Raw genomic sequence first — 24,726 nt, 5'->3', positions numbered from 1 at the left:
TTGTTTATTGTCTATAAATAAGAAAGTGATAGAGAAACTGTTAACTTAAAAGTGTTGTACATACATTCTTTTTCTTTTCTGGGGAACCAGTTACTAAACATTTATAGCACACCTCTGGATTAGGGCAGAGAATTATAGCTCTGCTATGCAGTAATGGGAGTAAACCCCATATTTCATATAAAGAACTTGATCCTCAAAAGGTTAAATGACTTTCCCAGGGCAATGCAACAGAGCTGGCATGCAGGTCTCTGACCCCACGTCCAGTGCTCTTCCCACTTTCATGACTCATCTTTATCGTTTCTAGAACCTACTGTGTGAAAGATCTCTCAAATTACTGTCCTGCTTCATGCTATATTTTTCTATAGTTCTCATGCTGGAGCTTACACTTTACTCTGCCCACACTTTGGCTGCTCTAAAAAGATCATGTTGAGCTCTGGCCAGCCCATAGCTCAGAGCTGTCAATTCACATCCTCTGACAAAGGACCAATTATCCCTCCCCCCACCAAAAAGATCAGCATTTAATAGGATTTAAAGCTGCATGAACCCTTAGACACTATTGAATTCACTCCCTCATCTATCAGAGGAGGAAACTGAGGCCTAGACCAGGGAAGTCATACAAGTATGGAATATGCGTGGCTACACATTTGAGGTACAATATAATCCATCCTTAGCAAAAGAGGATAACAAGAACATTTAGCAGCACCAAGACTGAATCGCCAGGCTTACGATGCCATATCCAGAGTTCTTTCCACCAGCTCATGCTGTTTGCCTACACTCCCCAGTTTCCCTGGATAGCCTTTGGTTAATGGCCATGTGCTACATGCAGGATAAGAAATTTGGAAATGGAGGATGGAGCGGGATATCTGCCATGGATTGAATGCTTATTGAAAGATGATCTCTTCCAGGAACTAAAGACCCATGCCTATGCTGTGCTGGAATGTAAGCAAGTGGATAGTTAATTCCCTATCTCAGCTGTGAGATTGAGTTAGATGGGTTACCAGCCAAGAAGGCCCTGAGGAGAGACACAGAGATGGTGAGAGGAAGGAAACATTTCGGACGAGCCGTAGCATAGCTGCCTGCTCCCGTATCAAATTCTGCATATTTATTTGGCAGCTTCAGTCAATAAACCTCCCTGCCCTTCCATTTACTTAATGATGGAAAATTCCTGATATGAGTTGTTTAATATCCACATCCTTCCTGTTATACACATCCTGTGTGAAATGGAGATTTCTTCTTGAAATAAAGTCTTTCTTGTCATCTCTTGCTGCTGGGTTGGCATTCAAATAGCTACCTATTAGAAGCTCTGATCCCAGAGAGATCCGGGAGAGGGCCATCAGTGCAGCCACATCATGTCTCTCACTGCAGTAGGCTGTTTTTAACCCATCACGTGACTCTGGTGGCTTGCTGTTTCGCTCCTTCTTCCTGAGCCAGGGGTGAAGATAGTGCCGATTTACTGTTTTTGTCTTTTTTTTTTCCACTAAGGGCTGCGCAGATTCATTATCGCTCTTCTTCAGAGGATTTTCATTGGTTAGGGTTTCCTATGATCTAGTCTCTTATTTCCTTGTTTTAGGCCTGCTGCTATCTTTTAGTGAGTTCATCAAGTAGCTTGGAAAATACAGCATTTAGGTTGGCAGAAAGAACAAATTCTCTTTGCCTTATGAATGTTTTGCCGTCAAAATCTTGTTTCTAGACTCTGTGCTAATTGGCACATCTATTCAAGGGAAAAACTGGACTTGGGATGTATTGGGGAAGGAGACGGTAGTGTGCCCTGACTTGTGTTATATCTGCTCTCGATCTGGAGTTTCATATATTGAGTTAAAAAATTAGAACTGGAGGGAATCTTCCAGGGCATCTAATCCAATCTTCTGATTATTACTGAGGAGAAAACTGAGGCTAAGAGTTCTAAGGAAGGGAGTCTTGTCCAGAATCATGTGGTGTGTTAATGACAGAGCACAGGTCTCCTGACTCTTTATCCAGTACTTTTTTTCCACTCACAACATTGCTTTGCTACTATGTGACCCTGGGCAAGTTTGCTTCTCTTTTTGGGGGCCTCAGTTTCCCCCTCTGTAAAATGAGGAACTTCTTCCTTAGATGATCTAAGTTCCAGTCCAGCTGTGACTTTATTGACTATAGGACCTCAAGGGGGACTAACTAAGATGAGTCACCCAAGAGGCTTTGGTCTAGAAAACTCTCTTTGGTACACTAGAATCCTATATTCTTAAATAAGATGGTGGCAGTTCCCACGCAGAGAAATTGACATGACATACAGAATTATGTACCAAGGACATGCATCACCAAATGGGGTTCTGCTGTCAGGAAAACTGTAACAATGTCTCCTAGGATATAGGGAACAGAAAATGCTGTGCTGAAGCCAGATTCTATGAGCTTGAGAGAGTTGACTGTTATCTATCCACCTGCTGGGAACAGCCCTGCTGAGATACCCATTGAACAGTCACTTTCCTTATTTTGGAAAATGTTTATATAAAAAAGGTTTCATGAAAGTCAGGAAGTACTCTGTTAGAGTCTCAGTTCATTGTTAAGATCTATGGGATTTTTTCCCCCTTTTTCTTCAATGGATCATTTTGAGGTTTTTATACAACATACTCTTTCCTATTGTGGCCCAAGAAATAGGCATTGCATTTTGAATGGCTCCAAAATGCTTAGAAACACTAGAAGAAAATAGATTCTACCACTGCCTTGGAATCATGAAAGATACCATCAGATACCAAGTATCTGGGGGAAGAGTGGGACACAAGGGTACACTGGAGAAGTTCACTGAGGTGAGCTAGATGATAATGATATAATGATAATCCCACTTCATTTATAGAACAGCTTTATCAATTACATAAAAGAGACATGAAGATGTAACAATGTTATTACAGTAACTTATCAATAATTATTTGAAAGCAGAAAGTGCTCAAAAAGACTCATCACAGACATATGTGACCAGAAAAGCAGGTGTGGAATGGAAAACAGAATGAAATTCTAAGTATTGCACTGGTGTTTCTGAAATATTCCAAGAACCAAAGGAAGACCTTCAATATACTGGGTAAAACCTCCATGGAGGACTTATGGGAGAAAGCAACAGAGAATCCTACGGTCATGGATGAGTTCTGACCCGCACCGGAGAAGGGATTTGTGCCAATGAAAAGTCCTACGTTCATTGAAGAAGTTGGTGCTGAAAAGCTTACCATAGGCAAGCCCTTTCTTCTTAACACACTGAGAGCTCTGTTGGTACCATTTTACAGGTAAGGAATCTAAGACCCAGAAATGCTCAAGTGATTTCTCAAAGATCACCCAGTTATTAAATGAGAGATCCCAGACTTGAGCCCGGCTTGCCTGATTACTCGTCTAATGCTTTTTCAAAGATTAGTGTGAGATCCTAGGATCATAGATGTGGAGCTGGAATGGATCTAGGAGGTTGTCATTTCCTCATTCTACAGATGAGGATGTTGAAACACTGAGAAGTTTAGTGACTTTTCCAAGATCACACACAAAGGTATGCTAGTAAAAGTTTGACAACTAATTACAAAAAAGACACAGTTTTAGGTTTAAGCTATATTTTCTCTATTGCTTTATTAAGAGTAGACTGTCAACAAAACAATAAACCAAGCCCTAATTTGTGGCTTGCTGATTTCTGCAGTGTCATATAGGCTGGTACAAGCTGGCTCTAGCACAGCTATGGAGGTAGTAAGTAACTAAGGTAATAGTTTAACCCAGGTTTTCTGGGCTCCTATTCCTATGTCCTATTCCAACCATGCCTTGCTTAGCAGTATGAGACAAGTATGAGAGTCCAAAATGATAAGTGTGATTTAAAAAAATCAAGCCAAAACCAATAACAACTCAGTGGCCATTTCACCACCCTCAGGGATTTTATTATAGCTCATTTTCTTCTATTTCAACACACTGATTTAAAAATCCCTTTTTTATTTGCAGATATCCTGATACATATCAGCTAAGCCATAATAGAGATTCTTTAGGGCAAGAGGGGAAGACCTGAGGCCTCCAGGCCACATGTGTCCCTCTAGATCCTCAAGTTCAGCCCTTTGGGTGTTATAAGAGAAAAGTGGTAGTAGGACCCATTTTTTTAAATTTCTTAGCAATTCCTGTGCTTTGGGAACCCTCAAAAAAGCAGTATCTTTTTCTTCCTGGATTCCATCTCTTGTAAACTGAGACTGATAGGTGGACATTGCAGAGAGACTGATTTTGACTGGATATAACAGAAATGCTTCTAAAATTTCGTAGTGACACAAAGTGGAATGGACTTCCTTAGGACTCTATCACTGGTTTTCTTGAAGCAGAGGCTGGATAATCACTACTGGGGAATATTATAGAGGGGTTTCATACATCGTAGGGTACCTGTTGTCCCATCCAGCTCAGGCAACTTCTAATTCTGTAATTTTTCCTTTAAATTTTTCTTATGGCCTATAAACAGATTTTTGGATCAGTCACATGGCAAAATGTGAACTCAATGAAGGTTTTCTTTGATATGGTGCCATCACTGTATCCCACTCTCCTCTCCTCACCTTTAACAGAACCCAAGTGGCAAGTGAGTTACCTTCATGCTACCCATCCCTGTCAGCTAAGGTTTCTTATTGTTATATCCCTACCCCAACAGTCTTGTATTTCCAGGTACACTCCTGGGGGGAGAAGAGGAAGGTGAAAAAGGATTCCAATATTCTAAATGCATCTAAGCAAGTGATTTTACTGCACTACCCCAAGGACCCCTGGTGCCAACAGGGAAAACAGGCATGGTAGTTGTGTCTATAAGAATGAAAACTCTAAGTAGATGTCTAAATTAGGAAGGATCTGATGAAAGCAAGATTTCCTTGGGTTGAGGACTCAGAGAGCTGATTAATTTATCTAATGGATTAATCAGCATAGAAAGTCAGTCTGGAGCATTTAGGATTCCAAATCTGCTTTCCTCCAAGATTGCTCCCAAATAAATGGAAAAGTCTAATGCTTTCCATGGGTTTTCTTTTCTTCCCTTTATTTCACTGGAGGAAGGAAGGAGACTACACAGTTTACTGGAACTATTCCTGTGTTGAGAGGCAGGAGACTTGGGTTTGAGTCCCAGCTCTGTCACTATCTGTGTGATCTGTGACAGATTATAGCTCTTCTCTGGGCCTCAGTTTCATTTTCTATAAAATTAAGAGTGAAGCCCTTGTGAGTGGTAGGAGTCCAAGGCTGCGGGATTGCTTAAGCTCCAAATTTCTAAGCTGCATCGGAAGTAAAGTCAATCAGTTGTCTGCACTAATTCCAGCACCAATATGGTGAGCCCCAGGAAGTGGGATGGGTATCAGGCTGAAAAAGGAAGGGAGAGAATCAGTCTAGATCAGAAACAGAGCTGGACTGATAAGTAGTGGGACGATCTGGCTCATATGTCCCCGTTGCACTTCCAGCCTAGATTTGTGTGTATGTGTGTGTGTGTGTGTGTGTGTATGTATATGTGTATGTGTATATATACATACATATGTATATATACATATATTTGTATATATGAAATAAAAAGGATATTAATTAATTTCAATATGATAATACAGTTATTTTCCAAATATTCTCTGTACCTCCTTCATGAGCTTCTTGCAAGCCCTTTGTATAAACATGACTTGGTTCAAAACCCTGTACTAGAAGGTCTGCCCTGGCCTAGTCTTCCGAAACAGGGGATCAGCCCTTCTAGGTGAGCATAAATAGCAGTATAAACTCAGAAACTTCCCCAAAGCAGCACAAGGACTGGCCAGAGAGCTCCAATCAGGAGTGTCTTCCTTTTATTTGGCTTATTTTTAGCCTTCTGTGAAACATGTCACATGATTTTCCTAGGGCTGAGAGGACTTATGGTACACATATGAATTCACTCCAGTTGCTGGGACATGCTTGTCTTTCTTTTTACTGTAAGTCAATAGAAATTAAATATATTTGGAAGCTAAGGTTGTTGGTTTCTTCTCTAATCCTCCACATTGCAAACCACATCTTCACTTCCTCAGTTCAAATATTAATCTTCTCAGTCTAATATGCAAAGAAATTGTGAGAAGAAAAAAAAAAGAGAATGACCATCCTGATTCATTTACCCAGAACTGGGACTAAGACTTTGAAATCAAAGAAATGAGTAATAATAAAGACTGGAAGGGCAATGTGTGTGTTCTGTTCCTGGAAACCAAGCTGGCTCAGCCCTGGAAGGGCTGAGATCAGTATGGAGCCCTGAAATTTAGGAACTGTCATCAACTGGATAAAGGTAAATACACATAAAAGGAGGCAATAAACTTCTCTGACCCTCCAGTATGGATGTTCAGTAGCATGTGTATGGTAGGATATGGTAGGATCCTTTCCCAAGGATGTTGAAAATATCTTAAGGGTAAGGACTGTCTTTGCAATTCAACTTAATGAAATTCAATCTAATTCAGTAATAATTTGCAAAGGATTTATCAACCCACCAAATCCCCTTGGGGTTCAGGGCTGCTTATAGAGTTTACCAAGATCACTATCAGAATACAAGTTCCCTGAGGGCAGGAGCCATCTGTCATCTAATTTTGACACCTTTGATGTCTTGTGCATAATAATTAATGTTTATTGAATTGCTCAACTGAACAGACAAAAACATAGATTCATTGATTTGCTAACAATAGACAGATATCAAATTCAGTGTGAGTCTTTATTCAGTGACTATAACGCAATACACACAAGGGGTCGAATGGGAATGTTCATTAATTCCAATAGGGGAGAAGAGCATCGCAGCATTAGGGAAGGCAACATTTGTTTTAATAGGTGGATGGGAATTGATTTATTTCCTTTTTTGCAACATGCACACACACACACACACATACATGCTTTCACACACATGCATTGACAGGGTAAAATCCTTCACCATCTGGCCTCAACTTACCTTTCCAATCTTGTTGTCCATTGCTAACCTCCATATAGGATGCCATCCAAGGGTGTCTTCTTTGCTCTTTTTCCAATATGATGTTCCACCTCCTGCTTCCAGGACTCTGCAGTGGCTGTCCCCAATACCTAGAATGTACTCCCTTCTCCCCTCTGTCTCTCTGCAACCTTAGCAGCTTCCACCTTCTACAAAAGTCCTTTTCTGGTCCAACCGGCTGCTAAAACCTGCTTCCCCCAATTACCGTGGATCTCTTTTGTATCTACATAGACATATGGCCTTCCATACTAGATTGTAAGTTCCCTGAAGACAGAGATCATATTTGCCTTTGTCTTTGTGTCTCTGGTGCCCAACAAACACAGTGCCTGTAACATAGTTAAGTGATGGATAAATACTTTTAGATTGATTGCTTGACCCTGCTTTTGCAAGAGTAGGCCAAAGCAGACTCAGTCAAGTCAGTATAAAGAAAGTATAGGAGCAGGGGAGAGCACCTAGGTGTATACAGATGGTATGGTGTTGGAGCACAGGACCTGGAGTCTAGAAGCCCTGGGTTCTCATCTAGCCTCAGAATAAGTCCTAGCTATTCCACCCTGGGTAAACCACTTCACCTAAACTTAAATCTCAGTTTCCTCATCTCCAAAATGGGAATTATAATACCATCTACCTCTCAGACTTGTGAAGATGAAATGAAATAGTATTTTGGAAGTGTCTGTGAATATTGAAAAGCTACACAAATGCTAGATATTTTTATATCCTGTAGCAGTATTCTAATAGGGATGGGGGTAGAATGATAGTATATTAGACTCTGCTCCCTTGGAAGAGGACTTGTACAGATTTCATGCTTGTGAAGTTTCTAGGCTGTCTCTTTATGCTACATGTACGTGGATGCTTCGTATATTTAAAGTTTCCAGGGAGTAGCCTAGGCCAGAGAAAAGGCCAGAGAAGCCACTTAGCAACTCAAGCATGTCATGGTACACTTCCTTTCTGGGATCTAGGAGGTAGCAGATGTCCCTCCGTGTGCTGACGCAGGAGCCTGTTACTAGGCCCCCATGGGCCAAAAGCTAATTCTAGCTTTTGGTCTCAGGATCTCATAGGGATCTCAAGGCTGAGAAGCAGGCCATTACACAATTAGTTCTGGTTGTCTCTGGCCTCCCCTCAAATTCCACTTGGCCACTGCTTTGGAGGAGCAAAGGCAAGGAGAGCATACTATTCTCAGAGCTTTCTGTCTCACTACTTAGCTGAGCTCAGGGAGTCAGAAAAGCCATGGTAGTGAAGGAGGGCTTCTGACTCAGCTGCAGTGCCTTCTCTTCCATAAATGAATTTAAGCTTTATTCTATTTACTCATAAACTTGGAGAGCTTTCTGACAAAGAAAGAAAACTTGTTTAGAAATGTGCCCGTCCTCCTTCTTTCAATTATGATCTATAGCCAGACCCTGAAAGTGGAGACTTGGGGGCTTCCTAATGTGTCCTCCGGAAGAAAGAGATCCTCTTTTTAATCACACAGTGCTTAAAGCAGCTATGGCCTTTATTCTGGACCTGCCTCAAAGCTTTACCTACATCCCTACCTCCCACTAGTCACATACTGCACCCAGAGGCTTTGCTAGAAATTGCATTTGGGCAAGTAGTAATGAAAGTTTGTCTAACTAGACCCAATATTAGATGAATCTAACTCTCTTGAAATTTTACAGACTCTTAGAGTAATATATGCATATATTTGTATATATATACAAACACACATGTATATTATATACACATATATGTATGTATTTATGTATATATTTTTTTCTCAAGGACTTATGATCTTTCCTTGGATTTTATAAATAGAAAATAATAATAAAAAGTAAGGGTATAGATATGGAAAAAGGAGCATCAGAAAGGAAGAAAAAAATCTACAGAAACTCTTCTAGGCACTTTGATAAGTCATCATTCCAGAAGGAGCATGACTCAGTGCACCAGAGTACATGGAAGGCACCTTTTTTTTCTAAGAAGTTAACTTCCTCAAAATACTGCATCAGCTTCCTTTGACCCTATACTATTGCTACTGCTGATGTTAGAAAATACTTTGCACCAGAAATCAAATGAATGAATATGGGCTTGAAGCCAGATTCACCAAAAGTGGAGCCAAAACCAGCGCTCCCTTTTCCTCTTTTGGTATATGCAGGTGTGAAGGCTGTTGTTTCTCCCCCATTCCCAAAGAGGACCACGGAATCAGGAAGATGATGCCATGAGTTGCACATGAGGGAAGGTTGTGCAAAATCACCAGACTCACTCTCTCCTCTGGAGTCATCTGGGTCTAGTGGCAAGATATCGATCAAGACAACTGAAGATACCACCCCAATCCCATCCCATGTGAAAGTAATGTGTGGTCCAAAAGAGGACATAGAATCAAACTGCCCTCATTCAGATTTCTATTATGGATTCCCATGGACCCTCCTCAATCAGTTCAATGATTTCTGAGGTTTTCGTTTTCGTTTTTGTTTTGTGTTGTGTTGATTTAATCACAATTATAGATACTATAATGGTGATCACTGGAGTATAAGTTCCCTGAGTTCAGGACTTTTGTGATCTTTTTTTTTCCCCTTTAAGTTTTCCCTATCCTGATAACCAATTTATCTTGTGAAATATAATTCTTTTCTATCTTCAGAGGCCACAGGCAGGGTAAATCCCAGTTCAATGTAGGGTTAAAGCTAAGATGGATTGTTCTCCAACAAGCTTTTCCCTAGCATGAACTGTGTAAGTGCCAAAGCTCTGTTCTGCTCAAACTGTTTTCAGGTCCCTTTTAAAGCATGTGCTTACAAACAAATTTTGATATACTAATAACAAGCCTTTCTTCTCTATTCACTAAAATTGGTTTCCAAAAGTCCTCTAATAGATAATCAATATACACTTTCATATGTGCTTTTGGGAAAGCAAATTGCATTCATTTTAAAACATCTGGTAATTCCAACTTTTCACCAATTCAGATGGACTTTGACTAATTTATGTCAATTACCAGCCTCTGAGTATATTTTTCCAAGAATAGAAGAATGGAGAAAAAGTGGACCTGAGAGTAATCTAGGGGAAGAGAGAAGCCCTGCTTAGATAAAATCTCATTTCCCTGGACCGACAATTCATGGTAGAAATGACCACTCCTTTTCCAAAGCAGAGGATGTAAATGTAAAGCTTGTGTCAAAGGCTCTCCTTCTGATACAGAAACCCTAGGCACATATAAAGGACTTCTATTTCCATGACTTAGAATATCTGCCACTTCCTCAAAGGTTTCCACCAGCTGCCCCTTACAAACACTCAAGTCCACAAGGCTCCAAACAAAAACTGATTTTAATGACAAATTCACAGAGATAGATAGAGGGCTGGGCTGGTACAGTAGAAGGAACATTGAATTTAGAGCCAAAACATCTGAGGTCAATACTACCTCAAGCAGTGGAATTTGGGCAATTCTTTGAGTCTCATCTATAAACACCAGAGAGTCAGACTTCAGATTTTCTCTTACGTTCTGTCTGTCTCTAGACTGATGATCCCATAATCTTAAGGCTTTCATTCAAGTTCATTGAAAGTTAAGAGACATTCCCAAGAGTCAACTTTCCCTCCAGAAATTTGTACCATCTCTATTTTCCCTTGGATGGGGCTCCAGCAAAAGAAGAGACTGGTATTTACAAATACATTATAGTGTCTTCCCCGCTTCCTCTTTGTCTGCATAGTGTTGCTATTCCCCAAGTAGCCCTCCCAAGCTCTCACTGGTTATTGATTCCCATCTCTTTCCTTTCTCTGCCTCCTGTAGCTTAGCTCCACTGCACAATTAAACAATTCTGTCAGTCTCCAGCAGATGGAGTTCATTGCTTTTCCCAGGGGACCAGCTCTGTAGTCATTGACTTTCTTCTCTGTAGGAGTCCCTGCCTCATCTGACTGTGTTTATAGCTTGAAAACAAATTTTTAGCACCCCAAAGGCCTCAGGACTTCTATTCATTTGAAAATCTTATTTGGTACATATAGGTCCCACAGCTCCTTCCCTTTCAACCTAATCCCAATTCCAAGGTGTTATGAGAACATATTTTCCTGCATTGTTTAAATATGTGTCATTATAAGTCAAAATCATTCTTTTTCTCTCCCCCCAGCACATGAGCAGTGCTTTTCCTCATAGCAAAAGTCCCACTGTCCTATTTTGTCTCAGGATTTAGGAGCGTACCCTCAACCTGCACTTAATTCTTAATTTAGTCCCTAACTTCCCCCAGGGCACTTGCAAAGAGTTATTCAAATTATCCTGGGATGTTTCATCAATTATTTCCAAAAAGATGAGACAGAGAGGAAGGAGATAATGCTGTTGGGGAAAGAGAAAAGGGTAACCCCTCCTGTGTAAGTACTTGTCAGTCAGCACATTTTATTCATTTTTCACCATCTAGTCATAAAACCATGTCCTTAGAAAGTTCTTTTTTATTATTCTGACTCAAAAATTGATCTACCCTCACCAAAAAATGTTAATTTTGAAATAATAGTGTAAGATTTCTGAAGTATAATATGAGAACAATAATATCTGAAAAAGATCCTGGAGTCTTTGTGGACCACAAGTTTAATATGAGGCAAGAGTGTAACAGAGCAGCCAAAATAATTAATGAAATTTTAGGCTTCATTAGAAGAGCTATTGTGTCTAGGTCTAGGGAGGTGATTAACGAACTTTACACTGCCCTAGTTGTGCCATATCTGAAGTATCGTGTTTAGTTCTGGGCACCATGTTTATGGGAAGGTTACCGACAATTGACTAATTAACCACATATTATATACTAGTTACTGTGCAAGGCACTGGAGACAGCTGGAAAGCATTTAGAGGAGTGCAAGCAGGATGCTGAAGGGATAGTATCATATGAGAACCTATGGCAGGAACCAGAGATATTTAGCTGAGGGAACAGATGAATTGGGGGTGGCATGGTAGAGGTCTTCAAGTAATTGAAGGGTTTGGGTTTTCTTCTGTTTCATTAGTAAGGTCAGAAATGGAAACCATGTGCTGCAGAGGAGCAAATTTAGACTTGATAAAAGAGGGGGGGGGGATAATCAAAAAGTTTCATAATGACTTGTGTTGTCTAAACACTGAGTTCTGACTCACTAAAGAGTTTTAAATTCTGACTCAATAGAGAATTGCAACCACTTGGGTACATTACGGATGATTGGTTGCTGAAATCTCTTACAATTCTCAGATTCTGTGAAGGAAGTCAGCAACGTTTTTTTTTTTTCCATAACAACAATAAAACTTATATTTTCACAACATTGTAAGACTTACAGAGATCTTGGTATAGATTATGAAATATGATACTCCCAAGACTTTAAGATACCAATCAATCATCAAGTATCAAATACATACTATGTGCCAGGCATTGTGCTAGGCATAAGAGATAAAAATAGAATGAATGAAACAATCCATACTTGCACAGAGTTGCCATTCAAGATCATATATGATGTATACAGAATAAACATAAAAAAGAATAATTACAAAGTACCTAAAAGCAAGGCATTTTTGAAAGGGGGGGAATCCTAGCAGGAGATGGGATCAAAACAGGCTTTGTTTAGAATGTAGTTGGTGAACTACATCTTGGGAGGTGAGCGATTCTGAGTCAGAGATGAGGAGGGAGTATATTCCAGGCATTAGAGATGACTGGTGGAGTCATGAAGATTCAAAAAGAAGAATAATATGAGAGGAATAGACAAAAGGCTAAGATTGAAAAATTACAGTGTCTGGAAGAGACAGTAATGTCCCATGGGACTGTGAAGATATGTTGGGATGTTAAAAGAGGAATTTACATTTATCTCTTCCATATTGCCGGGTCAGGGACATAGCACCCCTGTAATCTGGAAAATCTGCGTAAAATGATTTGGTCTTTTCTTTATGCTGGAGAAATTTGATTTTTTTCTTTTGTGGGTTGTTTATAGTCTGTTATTATAAAATTGGGGTCAAGTATTGGGTCATAGACTCTGTGTCGCCTGCTGGACTTTGTGTGTTGTCTTGAAGTTTCCACAAAATGCCCCCAAAATTCCCATTTAATTTCTCATGCCAACCTGCAATATATTGAAACTGGGATGAGGTAGGTTACAATTTGGAAGGGATAATTACATATTTGATTCTTTTTTTTTTGGCAAGGCAATCATAGTTAAGTGATTTGCCCAGAGTCACACAGCTAGTCAGTATCACAATCTGAGACCAGATTTGAACTCAAGTCCTCCTGACTCCAGGGCCTATACACTACCCACTGCGTCACCTAGCTGCCCCCTGTATATTTGATTCTAGAGGCAATTGAGAATCAGTGGAGTTTATTGAGTAAGAGAGGAAGCACATGGTAATATCTAAACTTAGGGAAAATCACTTCAGCAGCACTGTGAAGGGTGACCTGGAGTGGGCACAGACTGGAAGCAGAGAGACCAGCTGTCAGGGTATTACAATAATCCAGATGAGAACTGCTAAGAGCCTGAATTAAGAGAGGTATTATTAAAATTTTACAGAGACTGCTGAGAGAGGGTAAGTTTTAGAAGTAAATAATAAGTTTTAGAAGTAAAATATGAACCCAGGTCATTCTTATCTGCTGGTACCTTCTCTTTCTGTTCCACCAGACTATCTCCCTCATTGGCACAGCAGGCTACATTGAGATTATTGAACCTCTCTGTCTCTCTGTCCTTATTTCTGCCTGTCTATCTTTCTCTGTATCTTTCTCTTATCTCTCTGTCTCCAAATCCTTCATACCAATTTGTCTGCACAGAGTGCTGATGGGAGTCAAGGACTGGGTTATTCATATCCAGCCTCAAATACTTATTATCTATGGAAATTGGGCAAGAAAGTTAGGATCAGATATTAAAGCTCAAAGGGACTTTCCATCAGGTTTAGCTCCCTCACTTTAAAGATGAGGAAAGTGATGCCTAGAGAAACTGAATGACTTGCCTACAGCCCCACAGGTAGTGGGAAACAAAGCTCTGATTCAGACTCAAGTCTTGTGATGCCACTCTAACATTTTTTATTCCCTGCAGCCACCCTGGGCCTCAGTTTCCTCATCTGTAAAATGAGAAAATTGGACTTTATTGCCTCTGAGCCTCCAACCACTTCTAGATGTATGTTGCAACAATTCTGAGAAAACTTTGTAATAGTTTAATGTGTATCATACTCATTTTCATATATGTCTTATCTTCCCATTCAGATTATAAATTCCTTGAAGGGCAGGGTCTATGTCTTTCTGTATCTTTGTATCTCTAACTCCCAGTACAAGCTCTTACATGTATTATGCATTTAATAAATATTTATTGATCTCTCTTTTTCTAAAAAAATGTTTTGAGGGTTGAAAAGATAGATTTCAATTATCTGGAAAATTTATTTCTGCAGAATATCTGATTCCCCAACAGTATAGGGTCCATTAGCCCTTGCTGCATGCAGCTAGCGTGTCTTAGGAACAGTGCGATTAAGAAAAGGAATAACAGAACATATCATGCAGTTTCTTAAGTATTGCAAAGGAAATCTGCAAAATTTTGCCCTCTACTGTCAAAGTCAAGGGGAAGAAGGCCAACTATAATTTCAAGATTTCTAGCAAAGAAAGAAAGAAAATTGTTGCTGGTGAAACAGGGATAATTGGGAAAGGAAGTCAGCTTGAAGGGTTGTAGTAGGTGATTTTATGAACCCATATCTAGAAATGGGTTCATAGAATCATGTTGTATTTGAGTTGGAAGGGATCTCACACATCTTTCTAGTGCAACATTCTCCTTTTATAGATAAGGAAACTCCTCATTTTATTTGTGAGGAAACTGGAGCACAGGGAAGGGAAGAATTTCCGGTTGACCTTGAAATTACAATGGAATTTTCAAGTATATTTGATAGAATCATAGATTAAGCGCTGATAAGTTCATGGAGAAATTGTCTAGTACAGTGGTATCAAACTTAAGTAGAAACATGGGTATACATAAGAATTCCCAAAGGTTTTGCATTGACTTAGAAAGCTATATATTAGCATTATCTATGTTTAATTGTATTTTTGTTTATTGTGTTCATTATTTCCCAACTACATTTTAATCTGGTCCTGGCTTCACTGGGGAGTTTTGCAATCTCCATGGCCTGCCATTTGTTTGGCATCTCTGATCTATCCAAACTCCATCATTTTAGCAGTGGGAGGAAACTGAGGCCAAAAGATCACATATAGAGTAACAGCAGGGATTTAAACACAGGTCTTCCAAATATGAATCCATTGCTTTCCTTGATACCACATTGCCTCACAAAGTCCTGGAGGACATCATAAATATGGAACTTGAACACTGGAGAGATATATTGACTAGTGATATAGATTTTGGAGTCATTCGTGTAAATAAAACCATTAGAATGGATAGATGTGCTAATGAGTAAATCTAGAGAGGACTAAGGATCATTCACTTGACTGGAGAGCAAGTGAGTAAAAAGTTACCTGACCCAGTACACCTAACAGTCCCAAAACTAAATAGTACTTCAAATTCTATCCAGTTATCTACTTAGTCTTCCTTGCCATTGGCTCTGTTGTGACCTCATTTCTCCCTCTTTGGGATTGCCAGCACCCTCCAGATAACTTCCAGAAAACATATTCCCTTCACATAGCTTTATACTCCCACCAGCCAACCTCTTGGTCTATCTTGCCATCTCTACTATCTCACAGATTCATACTCTTTTTTTTCTTTCTTTCTTTTATTTTTATTTTTTAATAGTTTTATTTATTTATTTTTAGATTTTGACATTCATTTCCACAAAATTTTGAGTTCCAATTTTTCTCCCCATCTCTCCCCTCCACCTACCCCATAACACCTTGCATTCTGATTACCCCTTCCCTCATTGTGCCCTCCCTTCTATCATACCCCACCCTTCCCTTATCCCCATCTTCTCTCTTTTCTTGTAGGGCAAGATAAATTTCTGTACTCCATTACCTATATTTCTTATTTCCCAGTTATATGCAATAACAATTCTCAACATTCATTTCTAATACTTTGAATTCCAACTTCTCTCCCTCCCTCCCTCCCCACCCACCCCAACGAGAAGGCAAGCAATTCAATATAGGTTACATATGTGTCATTTTGCAAAAGACTTCCATAATAGTCATGTTGTGTAAGACTACTACATTGCCCTCCATCCTACCCTGTCCCCCCTTTTTCTTCCTATTCTCTCATTTGACTTTGTCCTTTCCCAAAAGTGTCTATTTCTAGTTTCCCCCTTCTCCCATTTACCCTCCCTTCTATCATCCCCCTCACCCCACTTGTCCCCTTCTCCCCTACTTTCCTGTAGTGTAAGATGGATTTTCATACCAAATTTAGCGAGCATGTTATTCCCTCCCTAAGCCATATGCGAAGAGAGCAAGCTTCACTTTTCCCCTCTCACCTCCTCTCTTTTCTCCTCCACTGAAAAAGATTTTTCTTATCTCTTTTATGAGTGATAGTCTGTCCCATTCCATTTCTCCTTTTCTCCTCCCAATATTTTCCTCTCTTACCCCTTAATTTTATTTTATTTTATTATGGATATCATATCTTCTGAGTCAACTCAACCTGAACTCTCTGTCTGTCTATCTATCCATCCATCTATCTATCTATCTATCTATCTATCTATCTATCTATCTATCTATCTATCTATCTATACATATATATGTATATATGTGTATGTGTGCATGTGTGTGTGTATGTTGTGTAATCCCTCCACTTACCCAAATACTGAGAAAAGTCTCAAGAGTTACAAATAATATGTTTTCATGTAAGAATGTAAACAGTTCAGCTTTAGAAAGTCCTTTATGATTTCTCTTTCCTGTTTACTTCTTCATGTTTCTCTTGATTCTTGTGTTTGAAAGTCAAATTTTCTATTCAGTTCTGGTCTTTTCAATAAGAATGCTTGAAAGTCCTCTGTATCATTGAATGATCATTTTTTACCCTTGAAGTATTATACTCAGTTTTGCTGGATAGATGATTCTTGGTTTTAATCCCAGTTCCTTTGACTTCTGGAATATCCTGTTCCAAGCCCTTTGATCCTTTAATGTAGAAGCTCCCAGATCATGTGTTATCCTGATTGTATTTCCACAATACTCAAATTGTTTCTTTCTAGCTGCTTGCAATATTTTCTCCTTGACCTGGGAACTCTGAAATTTGGCCACAATATTTCTAGGAGTTTCTCTTTTCGGGTCTCTTTCTGGAGGTGATTGGTGAATTCTTTCGATATTTATTTTGCCCTCTGGTTCTACAATATCAGGGCAATTTTCCTTGATAATTTCATGAAAGATAATGTCTACTTTCTTTTTTTGATCATAGCCTTCAGGTAGTCCCATAATTTTTAAATTATCTCTCCTGGAACTATTTTCTAGGTCAGTGTTTTTCCAATGAGATGTTTCACATTATTTTCTATTTTTTTTCAATCTTTTGGTTTTGTTTTGTAATTTCTTGGTTTATCACAAAGTCATTAGCTTTCCTCAGCTCCACTCTCATTTTTAAAGAACTATTTTCTTCAGTGAGGTTTTGAACCTCCTTTTCCATTTGGCTAATTCTGCTTTTTAAAGCCTTCTTCTCCTCAATGGCTTTTTGGACTTCTTTTTCCAATACAGTTAGTCCATTTTTAAAGGTGTTATTTTCTTTAGCATTTTTTGGTTTTCCTTTAGCAAGCTGTTGACTCATTTTTCAAGCTCTTTCATGGCCTGAGCCCATTGCATATTCATTCTGGAGGTACTGAATGCAGAAGCTTTGACTTCCTCTGACAATATTCATTGTTCTTCCTCCTCCGAAAGGATGGAAGGAAATACCTGTTCACCAAGAAAGTAACCTTCCATAGTCTTATTTTTTTCCCTTTTTTGAGCATTTTTTCAGTCAGTTACTTGACTTCTGAATCCTTTGTCAAGAGGAGGGTGGGCCCTAATGCTCCTCCTCCCTCCAGGACCATGCTCAGGCCTAAAATTCAGATCAGCTGCTCAATTCCTCCAGGGGCTTTAAGTGGGGATGGGGCCACCACTCAGGGCTGAGGTTCAGATCCCCTGCTCAATTCCCCCAGAGGCTTTAAAATGAGCTGGTTGGAAAATGGACCCAGGCTGCTTCCATGGCCACCATAGTGGCCTGCCACCTGCTACTGCTGCTGCCACTGCCTCTGCTGCCACCTGGGGCAAGTGTTGGGGGGATTCCACTCCCCTGTAACCCAGCTGGGAAAGCTCTCCCACACTGACCTTTGACTTTCTTTGTTGCTTGTGGGTTGAGGGATCTGAGACCCTCCCTGCTGAGGATTCTGTCTCGGAGGCCTGTTCCGGTCCTGTTCCTCCCCATGCTGCAAGGCCAGGGCTAGGTTCTGCTCTGCTCAGCATCCCATGGTATAGACCTTTGCTGTTGGCCTTCCAGGTTATCTTTGGCTGGAGATCTCTTTCACTCTGCTGTTCTGCAGCTTCTGCTGCTCTAGAATTTGTTGAAAGTCATTTTTTACAGGTATTTTGTGGGTTGTGGGGAAAGCACTAGAGAGTATGCATTTTGGCTCAGCCCCCTCTTGACTTTTCAGATTCATGCTCTTTCCTGTTTTCTGCCTCTTTCATTTGGTGTATTAACCAAATCAACATGCCTATTGCTGTCCATCAACCAGATTAATTTATCATTTACCAAGACCCAACCACCACCTATCTATGCTTCCTCCCCTTATGAGAATGTAAATTCCATAAATGCAGAGGTTATCTCATGCTTGTATTTGTACTTCCAATATTTAGCATTGTGTCTGGGATGTAGTAAGGTACTTAATAAATGTTTATTTTTCATTGATTCATTCATTCAAAAATTGGATGAATTATACCTTAGATTACACCTGCAGTTAGGGGGCAAGTAGAAGAAAAGAAATGGGGAAAGCATTTGACAGAGCTGAATTGGCAATAGGAGAAGATAAAAAGAAATTCCATCAGTCCAAAGCAAAAAGCAAAAAGAGCTTTGAGAAAGCAAGGAGGACTTAACAATAGAGACAAAGGCTGCAGTGGATCAAGGAGATGAAGAACATAAAGAGGCCTGAGAATAAGAAGCTGACACATCCTGCAAACTCTCTTGGATTCTGCCTAGGGCAAAGTACTATAACTCACAATTTCTTGGGAATTTCCCTCAAGTTCCAAGCAAAACTTTTGAATGTTCTTCCTGAAGTTCATTTAAATTCATATGAAGGATTTTGCCGTGTTGTCATGTTAAGATCTGAGTTTGTTTTATTTTTGGAGGGGACACTCAGTTCTGCCCCCACCTGAAGAGAAACCACCTGCAGCTAACTCCATCAGAAGCCCAAACCCACAGGAGTAGCCCCTGATTTGTATCCTCATGGGAGAAAGGAGCAATTAGATTCAACAAATATCTAAAAACACCTCCTATGAACAATTTCTGTACCAGCCATGGGAACTCAATGATGAAAAATAATAGAGACTTTATTGTCAAGGAGTTGACATCCATGGAATGAACAAAAATGCTTTTTATGAAAGGTATAACATAGGTAAGGCCAAGGAAGGACTGAGAGCAGAGATTATTAACATTTTTTGTGGATGTCATGGACCCCACTTTGGCAGGCTGGCAAAGCCTATGGACCTCTCTTCAGAATAATGTTTTTAAATGTATTAAATAAAGTACATAGAATTGAAAAAGAAATAAATTATATTAAAATACAATGATATATGTATGTTTGTGTGTCTATATATACACATATATACATATATATATGTATGTATGTGTATGAATTTGTTGTTTAGTCAATTAGTCATGTTCACTTTTTCTGAACCCATTTGGGGCTTTCTTGGCAAAGATACTGGAGTGGTTTGCCATTTCTTTCCCCAGCTCATTTACAGATTAGGAAATTGAGGCAGGAAGGGTTAAATGACTTGCCCAAGGGTCACACAGCTGGTAAGTGTCTGAGGACAGATATGAACTCAGATCCTTCAGATTCAAGGCCCAGTACTCTGTTCATGATAGATAGATGATAGATGAATACATAGATAGATGATAGATAGACAGATAGATGATAGAAAGATGATAAATAGATAGATACACAGACAGAAAGACAGACATACACACACACACATATATGTATATATGTATATATATATGTATGTATGTATATGTATATGTATAGATATAGTATCTGAGGCCAGATCCTGACTCTACCTACCGAGTCACCTAGCTACTTACAGCTAGGTTGCTCAGTGAATAGTCAGAAAGACCTGGCCAAATCACTTAACACTGTTTGCCTCCGTTTCTTCATCTGTAAAATGAATTGGAGAAGGAAATGGCAAACCACCTCCAATAGCTTTCTCAGGAAAATCTCAAATGGGGTCTTGAAGAGTTGGACACAACTGAAAAATGAACTAAAGAACCGCAACATATATATATATACACACACGTATATGCATGTATGTGTATATTATATATACCTACAAGTAAATGTATGTATGTGTGTATGTATAGTGAAATATATACAAGTATATATAGAAATATATATGCATATATGCATCTACATATGTATATATTTGTATGTGTATGCATACGCAGACATCATGGACTCCAGATAAAGTACTCTAGATCTAGACAAAATAATCTTAGGAAAGTTAAGGTGGAAGAGGCCACCTTCCATTGTGGAGATCAAGCGAGGTTTCACAGAAAATGAACAGGTAACTCACTCCCCAAACTGGCTCTACACAACTATCAGGATATATCTCCATGATGAAGCAACATGGTACAGTGGAAAGAGCACTGGATTTTGTGTCAGAATACCTGAGTTCAAGTTTCAAATGCACGATCTTAACCTACCTTTTCATTTAAACTGTCTGAGCCTTGGTTTTCTCATCTGTGTAATGGGGTTGATGATATTTCCTACCTATTTCAGAGTTGTTCATAGAAAATTCAATGACAACTTTAAAGGAGTAGAGAAGGATGAGTATTTATCATGACAGTGGCAAAACCAAGGGTATTGCTGAATCATATCAATGTTACTACTTTGTCCTTCCTTTGTGCTCCAGGCACATGCACAACCAGACTCTGGGGACCTTATCTAATCTTGGCCCAGCACCCCAAAAGGGAAACATTGTGGATTTTTTTTAAAGTTGAATAACTCATTGTACCTAAGAAATAATTAATGTTGTTAACTAACACTCAGAAATATATAGCCCTGGGATGTGTATTGTTCTCCAGTAGGACTCATTTGTCTCCCACAAAAAGTTCAAACCTCATTTCTAATATTGAAAATTTCTCTTACCAGAATAAACTAGGCTTACCAATATGTCATTTGGTAAAAAATGGTTTGGGTCAGAGAAACCTGGAAAGGCTTGTACCAACTGATACAGAGTAAGAGAAGTTATCAGGATAATAATTTTAATAAAAACTAGTCAAAAATAACATTGAAAGACATCAGAACACTGATTAATGGTAGTGATGGAGAAGCATACCTTATGTCTCTTAGCAGAGAGGTGATCAAAAGATATATATTTGGAGGGGAATATATTAATTTGTTTTGTCAGTTGATTGTTCTTACTTGTTACAAGGAAGGGTATTATAGTTGATGGTTCAGGAGTGGGGTAGATATTAGGAAATGAATGTGATACTTTAAAAAAGAACATCACAAAACATTTGAAAGGAAATTATTTAAGATTTCATAATGAAAAATCCTTCTACAGGAAGAAAAATACCTTAAAAGGTGGAATTTGTATAATATTTTGCAATTCACTTGGAGTGAAAAAATATAATATCAAAAGAAATAATGGCAAAGTAGAATTTCTATGAATCAAACTATATTATAAAGCAATAATCATTAAAATCATCAGGTATTGGTTAAAAAAGAAAAGTAAACAAATGAAATAAACTAGACAAGAAATAATATAAGTCAATTACACAAAATTCAATAAAATTGAAAATATAAACTACCTAGGAAAGAACTCTTTAATTGAGAATAATTTCTGGGAAACCTGGAAAGTTGTCTGGCAGAAATTAAGTTTAGAGCAACACCTTCCACCATACAGCATAACATAGTAAATGCATAATGAATATATGACCTGAATATTAAATAACATATACTATTAAAGAATAGAAAATGAGTAAACCACATACTGTTAATATATCATTCACAGTTACAAGTAGAGAGTTAATTCGTAATCAAACAAAAAATAGTTATTGCAATAGATAAAAAGATGACTTTATTAGAAAAAATTTAAAGGTTTTTACATTAAAAATAATAACTAGGATAAGAAAAAAGTGGTCAACTAGGAAAAAAAATATTTGTACCAAACATTTCTAATAAGAATCTGATAGCAGAGATATAGTTAACAAAAATATGTAAGATTAAAAGCCATTCCCCAGTAGATAAGTGACCAAAGGTTTTCCAAAGAAAACTTACAAGCTATTTATGACCATTTAAAAGAACGCTCCAAGTCTTTCACGATAAAATAGATGCAATTCAAAACTATCCTAAGATTCAAACTAACAATGAGGAAACTTGCAAAAATGACAAGAGATAGGAACAGTAGATATTAGAGGGATTATGGGAAAATGAGGACACTGGTATATTCTTAGTGGAGCTGTGAATTGACTCAGTTATGGAAAGAGCGAAATTTAAGTTCCCTTGCACTTTTAACCAGGGGTTCTATTGCTATATGTATGTATTTATGTATATATACATATATATATATAATATGCACATACATACATGTGTATGTATATATATACATATATATGTATATATATAAAAGAAGTTAGTGAGAAAAAGAATGTCCTCATATATACCAAAATATTTTGGTATATGTGATAGCAAAGAACAGGAAATAAAGTAAGTAACTACTGATTGGAAAATGGCTAAACAAATTATGATACATGAGTATAATGAAATGTATAAAATATAAGATAATCAATTTGACGAATATAGAGAAGCATGAAAAAATTTCTGTGAATCAACGTAAAGTGAAGTTAGTTGAAACAGGAAATAGGAAAACAATATACATGATGACTTCAATGATGTAATATTCAATAATGGAAAGGGAAATAACAACAAATTTAAACTGAATGCTATGAAATTAGAATGAGAAACTTTAGTCCCAAAGAAGAGATATCTCCCCCTAATTCTTTGCAAGAGTAGGGAACCATCAGTGCAGAACACTGCATAAAGCATTTTCCAATATTTTGATTAGCTTTTGGGCTTTTTTCAATCTTCTTCTTTTGTTTATTCTTCACTAAAAAGGATGCTTCTCACGGAGGAATTATGTGGAAAATGTAGGTGACATTAATATTTCTTCAAGATATATTTTATAAACATTTATACCATTTGATCCTCATAACAACTCTGTGGAATAATTACTATGGACATTAGTACCAACATTTTATAAGTAAAGAAACTTAAGATTCAATGAAGTTAAATAATTTTGCCCAGGGTTACATAGCTAGAAAATAACAAAGCTGGGATTTGAGCTCAGAACTCTCATACTTCCAAGTAAAGTTGACTTTCTGATATATTTATTTGCCTTGCATGTCATAGGATCAGAGAATCAGAGCTGGAAGGGACCTTAGTAGCCATATAGTTCAACCATCTCCTTTTACAGATGAGGAAACTGAAGTCGAGGAAAGTTAAGTGACTGCCCTAGATCACACACAGAGTACATGCCAGAGGCAAGGAGATAATCATAATAGTTGTCTTTAAAGATCACTAAAAAACTTTCCAAACTTTTCAAATGTCATCTCATTTGATCCTCAAAAGAACCCTGTGAAGTAGGGGCTGTTGTCTTCATTTTACAGGTAAGGGAATTGAGGCTAGGGTGAAGTAATTTGACTAGGAATACATCGCCAGTAAATATATGAGGAGGGATTTGAACTCAAATCTTCCTGACTCCAGGACCAGCATTCTATTCACTATATCACCTAACTATCCTAGGATTTGAACATGGTTTCTCCGACTCCAGAACCAGTGAGTGTTTTTTTTACTGACCTGTGTTGCTACATGGGTGACTGTGACCGCATTATTGTGTGTTAAGATACATAAAGGGAGGAGATGAACTGAAAGTTGAGTCATTGATGGGTTGATTGGATCCAAGTGTCCCGGATTACTTTGGTCTGTCCCACAGATTCACCCTTAGTATTGCCATCCCTTAGTATGTACATACCCAACCTATAAGTGCATCCACACAACAACAGACCATGGTTTCTAATGGGATTACATTTCTGCCTACTGAGAAGGTCATTAGGACCTAGATTTCCTAACCAGGTACTGCAGAAGATACTAAGTAGGGAAAAAAATTGTCAAAATATCTGTATTTTTTTTTTCTGAAGTATGCGTAGCCTTCTCCCATAGAGGCCTACAACTTTTGATCGGTGCTGCCAACCAGAGCCACAACTAGCACAAGGCAAATGGAGCTTTGTCATAGAGTGGCAGCATTTAAGGGGATTGGCCACAGGGCCATACTTCTTCCTATGACAATCATTGTCCCTGCACACCATCAAGATGTCTTTCTCTCACCCACATCATTGTTGCCACTTTTCTACTCCCAGTGGGGGCAATACCTGGATGACCTCCTCTCAGCATGACTGACACTGCTACCAAACTATCTTCTCTATTTGTTATTCCCTTCCCAAATATTTTTGCTCTACGTGAAAAAAAAAAAAAGTCTTAATTATGGCTCTGCTGCTACAAGCCATTGCACTACTGTTGGGGTGGCAAATGCAGTTCTTCCTTTTTATCAGGGGCATTGACCCTTGTAAGGGTCAAAGTGGGGGAGTGAAGATTGTCTCCAGACCATACACCTGTATCAGTATACACTTCTGTATATTCAGCAGGGCTGCCCCTACGATGGCTAATCTCTAGTCCTATCCACTCAGAGCCAAGGAATTTGGTTGACCCTTTATAACAAAAGAGTTGGTATCTTCCC

This window comes from Notamacropus eugenii, chromosome 1 (genome assembly GCF_028372415.1).
Source record: "Notamacropus eugenii isolate mMacEug1 chromosome 1, mMacEug1.pri_v2, whole genome shotgun sequence".
Classification (NCBI taxonomy): Eukaryota; Metazoa; Chordata; class Mammalia; order Diprotodontia; family Macropodidae; genus Notamacropus; species Notamacropus eugenii.
This window is presented reverse-complemented; position numbering follows the sequence as displayed.